This window comes from Trichechus manatus, unplaced genomic scaffold, assembly GCF_000243295.1.
Source record: "Trichechus manatus latirostris isolate Lorelei unplaced genomic scaffold, TriManLat1.0 scaffold00159, whole genome shotgun sequence".
Taxonomy (NCBI): domain Eukaryota; kingdom Metazoa; phylum Chordata; class Mammalia; order Sirenia; family Trichechidae; genus Trichechus; species Trichechus manatus.
Window position 1 is genome coordinate 5,459,696 of NW_004444095.1, and position 9,867 is coordinate 5,469,562.

Genomic DNA, 9,867 nt, shown 5'->3' on the forward strand with positions numbered 1-9,867 from the left:
GTCACAAAGAAAGCGTTTAGCTATATTATTACTGTACTTATATAATTACAAGATTAAAATACACAAAAATATTAGCAGTGATTAACTCTGGATAGTGGAATGATGGGGTTATAACCAAACCAAACCAAACCAAACCCATTGCCGTCGAGTTGATTCTGACTCATAGCAACCCTGTAAGACAGAGTAGAACTGCCCCATAGCGCTTCCAAGGAGCAGCTGGTGGATTCGAACTGCCGACATTTTGGTTAGTAGCTCATCTCTTAAACACTGTGCCACAAGGGCTTCACATATTTCATTCTTTTTGCTTAACTTTTCTAATTTAGATAAGTTCCCTAATAGCCTTGTGTATATAATCATGAAATCTTATTAAAAAAAATAGTATTAACAATTCTGTGGACGAGCTCATTAAAGGTGAGCCCCCTCTTGGGACCAAAGAGAGTTGGCTCTTATGATAACTCAAAAGAGTCAGAATGATCATTTTAAAAGTATGAAAAATTTGGGCCTGCGGCCTCCCCTCTGCTCCTGCAATGCTTGACTCCCAGCTCCCTTCACGCTTGCCCGCCCACCATGGCCAACAAAGAAGCAGCTTTTGCTGATGCTGTGGAAGAATGTGTGATCAACGAGGAGTACAAAATATGGAAAAAGAACACCCTTTTCTTCATGCTTTTGTGATGACCCATGCTCTGGAGTGCCCCAGCCTAACTGCACAGTGGCTTCCAGATGTAACCAGACCAGAAGGGAAAGATTTCACCATTCATTGACTTGTCCTGGGAACACACACGTCAGATGAACAAAACTACCTTGTAATAGCCAGTGTGCTCCCTAATGATGATGCTCAGTTTGATGTGTCACATGACAGTAAGAAAGGAGAATTTGGAGGTTTTGGCTCAGTTAGTGGAAAGACTGAAATAAATCAAGATCACCCATGAAGGAGAAGTAAATAGGACACATTATATGCCCCAGAACCTTTGCATCATTGCAGCAAAGACTCCAACCAGCGATGTTCTTGTTTTTGACTACACCAAACACCCTTCTAAACCAGACTGTACTGGAGATTGCAACCGAGACTTGCATCTCCGTGGACATCAGAAGGAAGGCTGTGGACTTTCTTGAAACCCAAATCTCAGTGGGCATTTACTTAGTGCTTCAGATAACCATACCATCTGCCTATGGGGACATCAGTGCTGTTCCAAAGAAAGGAAAAGTGGTAGATGCGAAGATCATGTTTTCTGGACATACAACAGTAGTTGAAGCTGTTTCCTGGCATCTGCTCCATGAGTCTCTATTTGGGTCAGTTGCTGATGATCAGAAATTTATGATCTGGGATACTTGTTCAAATAACTTCCAAACCAAGTCACCCAGTTGATGCTCACACTGCTGAAGTGAACTGCCTTTCTTTCAATCCTTATAGTGAATTCATTCTTACCACAGGATCAGCTGATGAGACTGTTGATTTGTGGGATCTGAGAAATCTGAAACTCAAGTTGCATTCCTTTGAATCACATAAGGATGAAATATTCCAGGTTCAGTGGTCACCTCACAATGAAACTGTTTTGGCTTACAGTGGTACTGATCGTTGGCTGAATGTCTGGGATTTAAGTAAAATGGAGAGGAACAATCCCCAGAAGATGCAGAAGATGGGCCACCAGAGTTATTCTTTATTCATGGTGTTCACACTGCCAAGATATCTGATTTCTCCTGGAATTCCAATGAACTTTGGATGATTTGTTCTGTATCAGAAGACAATATCATGCAAGTGTGGCAGATGGCAGAGAACATTTTTAACGATGAAGTCCCTGAAGGAAGTGTGGCTCCAGAAGGACGAGGGTCCTAGATATGTCTGTACTTGTGATTTTTAGACTTCCCTTTTTCCTCTCAACCACGAGATTGATTTTAACACTGGTTTTGAGACCAGACTATGTTTGGCTATTCCTCTATAGGTATCATCAGCAATGCTATTAGCCCAAACAGTGGGTGTTTTCTAAATGTTAACTGGGAAGACTTGATTTAGCAAAGCCACAGACTTAAATTTTCTTCAGAAATTTCTAGAAACAAACCCAGGTCTGAAGTAGCCACAGAAAGGGGAATATTTGTGTGTGGTTATTTTTCTTCTTATGCTATACTCCCAAGTTTTTCAGACTCATATAAGTAAAGGCTAGAGTAGGTAAGGAATAGAGCCAAGTGAGGTAGGTGTCTGAGCCATGAAGTATAATATAGCAAGATGTCATTTTTATTCAGGAAACAGAGGAGATTCAAGTTATATAGGTTCCTACTCTAAAATCTTCACACCTGACTTCCCATAATGCACATTTTCCTAGGTAGACCAGCCTCCTTTATGTTTCTCCAGTTAAGTCAATACTTTATTCTTTTTGCTTGTTAGTGTATTTCTTAAACTGATTTTGTATTATTTATTTACTTTCTGTGAAATGGTTGTTTTTGTTTTTTTAAACTTGGGACCATCAAGTTGTAAAGATATGTTTCAACCTGACAGTTATACCACAGGTAGACAGTCTAGTTAAATTGAGAAGAGTGAATCTATAGCTGATATTTGTTTTTAAAATTAAATTAATCCTGGATAAGAGTTACTTTTTTTTTTTAGAAGTTAGTCCTTGACCACTAGTTTGGTACCATCTCCTTTTTGGATACCCGGTTTCACCAGGAGGCCTGTTGCTCTCCATGACTAACTCTGTAAGTGCGTACAATGGAATCAATTGTTTTTCCACAGGAAAAAAAAAAGTATGTAATATTTGAATTGTTTTCATGGTTTCTGTCCACCAAAAATAAAATGTGTGTAATAATAGTTCATACTTACAAAGAGGAAAAAAGGAAAACGCTTTAGCACTGTGTTGTTTCAAAAGGCAGAAAGGCATCTGATCAGATGATTGATTCTCATCTGTCATGAAAAGCTTTCTTGTAAGGAAAAAAGTCATCTCATTATGTTTCTAATAGTAAAATGGCTGATTCCCATTTCCTATCTAATAAATTATTTACATACTCCACTGAAGTCCATTTATAGTCAATCTACACTTCGGCAATGCTCCAGAAGATGGCGTACTCATTTATTAAAGCATCTCCTCTGAATTCAATACATTCTCTTCATTTGCTCTGTGAAAATCTCCACCTCACAGATGAATGGAGACTCTTATTAGGATAAATCTGCTCTTCTATGACTATGGCACAATGAGTGAAGTGAATTATTTTTTGCAAAAATCCCATTATTCTGATCAATATAAATAGACAAGATGGATAATTCAGGACTAAGCAAGAGAGTCATTGTAACCCAATGACTTGGCCGAACCCCTTATCCAGTACACGTTGGAGTCCTGACCCTATTCCCTGATTCTCTCTCCACAATCCTTCTCCCTGACCCAGCTCCTCCAGGCAAGAGCACTCCTTGACCTAGCAGCTGTCCAGGGGGATTTGGAAGAGGTGGCAGCCATAAACTGAAGATGATGCCTTTAGTATCTCGGGAAATGTTCTAAGTAACAAATTAGTCATTAGTTTGGGGCTTCCTTCTTTCCAAAGGAGTTGTTGTTTGTTGTTAGGAGCCGTTGAGTTGGTTTTGATCATAGCCACCCTACATACAACAGAATGAAATGCTGCCCGGTCCTGCGCCATCCTCACAGTCGTTGCTATGTTTGAGCCCATCGTCACAACCACTAAGTCAATCTATCTCAATGAGGGTCTTCTTCTTTTTTCCTGACTCTCTACTTTACCAAGCATGATGACCTTCTCCAGGGACTGGTCCCTTCTGATAACATGTCCAAAGTACATGAGACAAAGTCTCTCCATTCTTGCTTCTAAAGAGCATTCTGGCTGTACTTCTTCCAAGACAGATGTGTTCATTCTTCTGGCAGTTCAAAGGAGTGCATTTACCAAAACTAGCTTGCTCATATGATGGAGTAGCAGGTTTTCCCCTCACAGAGCAACACTGTTCTTGCTCTACATGCTGTGCAGGAGGAAAGATGTATCTTGAAAGCCCTACAGGCTCCACCAGTCCTCTACTCCTTATTAGAAAGATAAACAGGGATTCTTAAAGTAACAGTAATAGCAGCAGACTGGTTCCCAGCCAGAGGTCCCAGGGCAACAAGGATAAATACAAGTGGAATAGAGACCAGCTGACTCTCAAATTGCTCAAAATGCATTGTGACGACTGTTCAATGTTGGTGGCCGAGCTAATTTCCCCATTAGTACATCAGCTACCACAACTGTTTGTGATGACTTTCCTGATTTTAAAGCAACATATCGCCTTCACTTACTTATTGATGTGCTACGCCATGAGACGGAATTGACTCAACAGCAACTAACAGCAACAATTTTAAAATAAAGTGCATCTCTTGTGGAGTAAAGATGTGATAGTGAAACAGAAATGTGACAGCAGTATGGATGCTTACTTGGATTAACACTTTGCAACAGTGAGTTCTAGGTGTGGCTCGTTACATTTCCTAAAAATCAAGACACTTTTCATTAGTGATAAAGTTGGCCACATTTTAATATGGCTAAGAATGGCAGCTATTTCCTGCGGATTAATTTGAAATTTCAGCATTTTATTGTAAGGGGAAAAAAAAAGATCTTTAAAGTATAAATTTCATGGATATCTATCATTAAATATTTTCTGAATCAAAATTATCCAAGTTTCAAGACTATGGCTATAAAGTTTTGCTTTTCCTTGTCAATAATAAGTTGCAGAAGTTATAAAATTCTTATTTTGGAGCTTCATGGAATTTATGAGATAACCTTAGAGTTAAATGATTTTTTAAATTTTGTTTGTAAAATTATCATACAGTAAACTTTATTTTTTTGGTGTACACTTATATGAGATTTAACACATTTATAGACATGTGTAACCACCATCACAATTAGGATACACAACAGTTCTATCACTGCAGAAAGCTCCTTCATACTGCCTATTTGAAGGTGCTGTGGTAGACAGACTAATAAGATGGCCCCTAATGGCCCACGCCTACATATAATTCTCTCTCCCTGAGTGTGGGATAAACTTTTTAGTATAATGGGCTATAATTTCTGTGACTAGGTTATATTATATGGCACAGTGGATTTTGAAAGATTGCCCTTGGTGGGCCTGACCTAATCAGTTGAAACCTTGAATGGGATGGGGCTCTTCCTGGTGAAATAGATTTGAAGAGTGAGAAGGATTTGATGCCAGGGAGATTCATACTGAAGGCTATAGTCTTTGATCTTCATCAGTAAGTGTTTCAAGTCCTCTTCACTTTCAGCAAGCAAGGTTGTGTCATCTGCATAACGCAGGTTGTTAACGAGTCTTCCTCCAATCCTGATACCCCACTCTTCTTCGCATAGGCCAGCTTCTTGGATAATTTTCTCAGCATACAGATTGTATAAGTATGGTGAAAGGATACAACTCTGATGCATACCTTTCTTGACTTTAAACCAGGCAGTATCCCATTGTTCTGTTCGAACGACTGCCTCTAGGTCTATGTACAGGTTCCACATGAGCACAATTAAGTGTTCTGGGATTCCCATTCTTCACAATGTTATCCATAATTTGTTGTGATCCATGCAGTTGAATGCCTTTGCATAGTTAATAAAACACAGGTAAACATCTTTCTGGTGTTCTTTGCTTTCAACCATGATCCATCTGACATAAGCAATGTTATCCCTCATTCCACATCCTCTTCTGAATCCAGCTGGAATTTCTGGCAATTCCCTGTTGATATACTGCCGCAACTGTTTTTGAATGATCTTCATCAAAATTTTACTTGCATATGATATTAATGATATTGTTCAATAACTTCTGCATTCTGTTGGATCACCTTTCTTTGGAATAGGCACATTCCAAAGTGTCAGTTGGCTAGGCAGCTGCTCTCCAAATTTATTGGCATAGATGAATGAGCACCTCCAGCACTGCATCTGTTTGTTGAAAGATCTCAACTGGTATTCTGTCAATTCCTGGAGCATTTTTTTTCACCAATGCTTTCAGTGCAGCTTGGACTTCTTCCTTCAGTACTATTGGTTTTTGATCATATGCTACCTCCTGAAACGGTTGAACATATTTTTTCCATCTTTTGATACTTCCTGAGTTGTTCAGTATTTTCCCTGTAGAATCCTTCAATATTGCAACTCAAGGCTTTAATTTTTTCTTTAGTTCTTTCAGCATGAGAAAGGCCAAGTGTGTTCTTCTATTTTGGTTTTCTAACTCCAGGTCTTTGCACATGTCATTATAATACTTTATTTTGTCTTCTCTACCTGCCCTTTGAAATCTTCTGTTCAGCTCTTTTACTTCATCATTTCTTCCTTTTGCTTTAGCTACTCTACTTTCAAGAGCAAATTTCAGGGTCTCTTCTGACATCCATTTTAATCTTTTTTTTCTTTCCTGTCTTTTTAATGACATCTTGCTTTCTTCATGTATGATGTCCCTGGTGTCATTCCACAACTCGTATGGTCTTTGGTTATTAGAATTCAGTAGGTCAAATCTACCTGAGATTGGCTCTAAATTCAAGTGGGATATATTCAAGGTCGTATTTTGGCGCTCATGGACTTGCTCTAATTTTCTTCAGCTTCAACTTGAATTTGTATATGAGCAATTGATGGTCTGTTCTGCAGTCAGCCCCTGTCCTTGTTCTGACTGATTATATTGACACAACTGTACATGTGGACCTTACCAAGATGGAATACACAGGAATCAAGTCGACTACATCTGTGGAAAGAGATGATGGAGAAGGCCAGCCCGAGTACCAAAATAGAAGTTAGATTTGCATTTAGATTTCCATGAACTTTGGTGAGGTTTTTTCCTTTCTAGAAAAGGAATTAGTTTGGGGTCAAGAAGAACCTTGATTCACCTCAGTCCCTCTTTTGTGTCAACCACTGTAGTGGGATGTAGATGACACATAGATGAATAAGGCCTTCAGAAACTTATATTCCAACAAATGTAACAAACATATAGGATGAGCAAGAGCTTCAGTTCTTCTTGGAGTCTATGGATGGTGCAAACAGTTAAGTGCGTGGCTACTAACCAAGAGGCTGGCGGTTCAAACGCATCCAGAGGTGCCTCAGAAGAAAGGTCTGTCAATCTCCTTCCAAAAAGTCACAGTTATTAAAAACATTGGAGCAGTTCAAGGGCTCATCATGAGTTGGAATCAGATGGAGGGATGGACGGTGTCATGGATTGTATTGTGATCTCCAAAAATATGTGTCAACTTGGCTAGGCCTTGATTCCCAGTATTGTGTAGTTGTCCTCCATTGTGTGATCTGGTGTAATTTTCCTGTGTGTTGTAAATCCTAATCTCTGCCTGTGGTTAATGAGGCAAGATTAAATTATGTTAAAGAGGATTAGGGTGGGATGCAACACCCTTACTCAGGTCACAGCCCTGATCAGATGTAAACGGAGTTTCCCTGGGGTGTGACCTACATCACCTTTTATCTTACAAAAGATAAACGGAGAGACTTCTGGCAAAATGGCACTCTAGGCAGAAGCACCATGCCATCCCTCCACAGCAAAGATCCGAAAAACTAAGCCAAACAGAGAAAACAACAATCCTGAAACCCTAAAACATCAAATGAAGAGAGAAAGAACTCAGCCAAGCACCAAACGGAGTGAGAAAACTGACAGAGAATGGAGAGCAAGGAGCGATTCATGCAGAGGTCCCCTAACAGCTAATGCAGTGCGGATCCACTATCTTGGACGCCTATCGGAGACCAGCAAACAGGGGGTACAAGAAAGCAGCTTCACGGAGCTTCCAGTGGGAGACAAAACAACCAGTAATTAGCGATATATGCTTTCCCACCCCCCACCCTTTTTCGCCACCACTCTGCCTCCTCTGCTTCCCGTGGCCAAAATCTCTTGTCCGGGAACCACTGGCTGCTTGGATTCCACACGACCAAACGGACTGGCTCTCTGAGTCCCATTTTTTGGCTGCTGGTGTTGCTTTTTTCTGCTTCTTTTGATTTCTTCCTTACCTCTCACCACCTCCCCCTCCTTTTGCTGAAATACCTGGCTCCATGCGCCATCTTTGCTTCTTCCTGAGGGGCTGCAGAGCTCCCATAATTTGTGATATATGCTTTCCCACTAACTACCCTTCTTCATTCACGCTCAGCCTCCTCTGCTTCCTGTGGCCACAATCTCGTCAGGGAAACACCAGCTGCTTGGATTCCACCAGCCCGCACTAGCTGGCTCTCTGAGTGCCATATGTTGGCTGCTGGCATTGCTTTCTTTCTGCTTCTTTTAGTTTCTTCCTTACCTCTCACCATCTCCCCTTCCTTTCACTCAAATACATGGCTACGGGCGCCATCTTTGCTTCTTCCTGAGGGGCTGTGGAGCTCTGTTCAAGTGTGGAGCTGCTTTCCGGTCTGGGCTGCCGTGCTGGTGGGGTCCCAGGGCTTTTGTTCATTTGTTTGCTTGTTTTCTTTTCCTTTTCTTGAGATGGGAGCCCGTTCTGGCCAGGCGGTGCTGCATGGCTTGGAAACTACCCCCTCGGCTTCCACAGATGTGCAGAGGAATCCCTGAGGGTATTTCTTTTATCGTTTTTTTTTTTTTTTTTTTTTTTTTTTTTTTTTTTTCTGTTTTTTGGGGGGCTTTTCTTGTTCTTTTTTTTTAAATTTGTTTTGTTTTGTTTTCCCTCTTTTTCCCTTTTTGTCTTTCTTCATTACTCAGTTGCTCATCTCTCTATATCTTCCTTCTCTTTCTGTTGCCTGAATACCTGGCATTGTGTACCTCTACTACTTCTAGCCAGGCTGTACTGCAACACCTGAGTGCAACTTCCCCAGACCTCATAGCCGCACCAGTGGGATCCCTAGGAACTTTGAGGTTCTTTAACCTTTCTGATTTTTATTTATACATTCTTTTCTTTTCTTCCTCTTCCCCTTTCTGTTTTTCTCCATCTCATACTCTCTCATCTCTCCACTCCAACGGCAAGCTCTCCTAGCATTATTTTTTGTTTATTTGTTTGTTTTTGGCTCCTGTTCCTCTCTCTTCTCTCCCATATCCATGTTAGCTCCACACATAACAATCTCCCTGCTACATCCTGCCTACTTGCACAGTGCACTTAACATCACACCACCAAGCAGCACAGGCACGGCCTACTGGAACCTACCCTGCACTGATTACTGACATGTCCTGGTGGCTGTGGTGGGGGCCACAAACAACCCGTCCTAGTAATTCCTCTTCAGCTAGACCTGCCCTGCTGTACCGTATCTGAGTGACTGACCCTGCCAATTGGAGAAGGAGGCAAAAAGTACTGTGCCCACAGACGAGCAAACAACAAAGAATACACAGCCCGCCTGCTCAGACATAGCCAAATTTTAAAAAAAGGGAGGAAACAAACAAATCTACAATCAATAAATGAAAAAATAACTACTGAATGCCCCGAAGACAGTAGACAATATCAAAACATTTACAAAAACAGGACAGGATAGTTCCAGGAGGCGTCCAAAATAAAACAACAGAGGACTTTCCAGTGGAAGAAAAAGCACTAGAACTACCTGATAGGGAATTCAAATCACTAATACTCAGAATTCTCCAAGAGCTGAGGCAAAAAGCTGACAAAAATGAGGAAAAAATAGACAAATTCATGGAAAATACAGACAAAAAATTGGAAGAATTCAGGAAAATAATGCAGGAAGAAAATGCCAAAATGAATTCACAGCTAGAAATTATACAAAGACAACAATTGGAAATACAAAAGATAAACAAAATTTCAGAAATGGACGGTATCATCAAAGGGCTGAGAAGCAGATTTGACATGGTGGAAGATGGGATGAGTGGAATTCAAGACAAACACTTGGATACAACCCTGTTTGAGGACAACTCAGAAAAAAGAACAAAGAAAAAATGAAGGGACCCTGAGAGTTACCTGGGATAAAATCAAAAGCAAAAATTATCAAGTGATTGGA

General features: G+C 40.6%; 1 pseudogene; it reads left to right on the forward strand.

The window, feature by feature from the left end:
• The first annotated feature begins 567 nt into the window (after window positions 1-567).
• On the forward strand, window positions 568-1,834 carry LOC101356753 (histone-binding protein RBBP4 pseudogene; annotated as a pseudogene).
• Window positions 1,835-9,867: the final 8,033 nt, after the last annotated feature.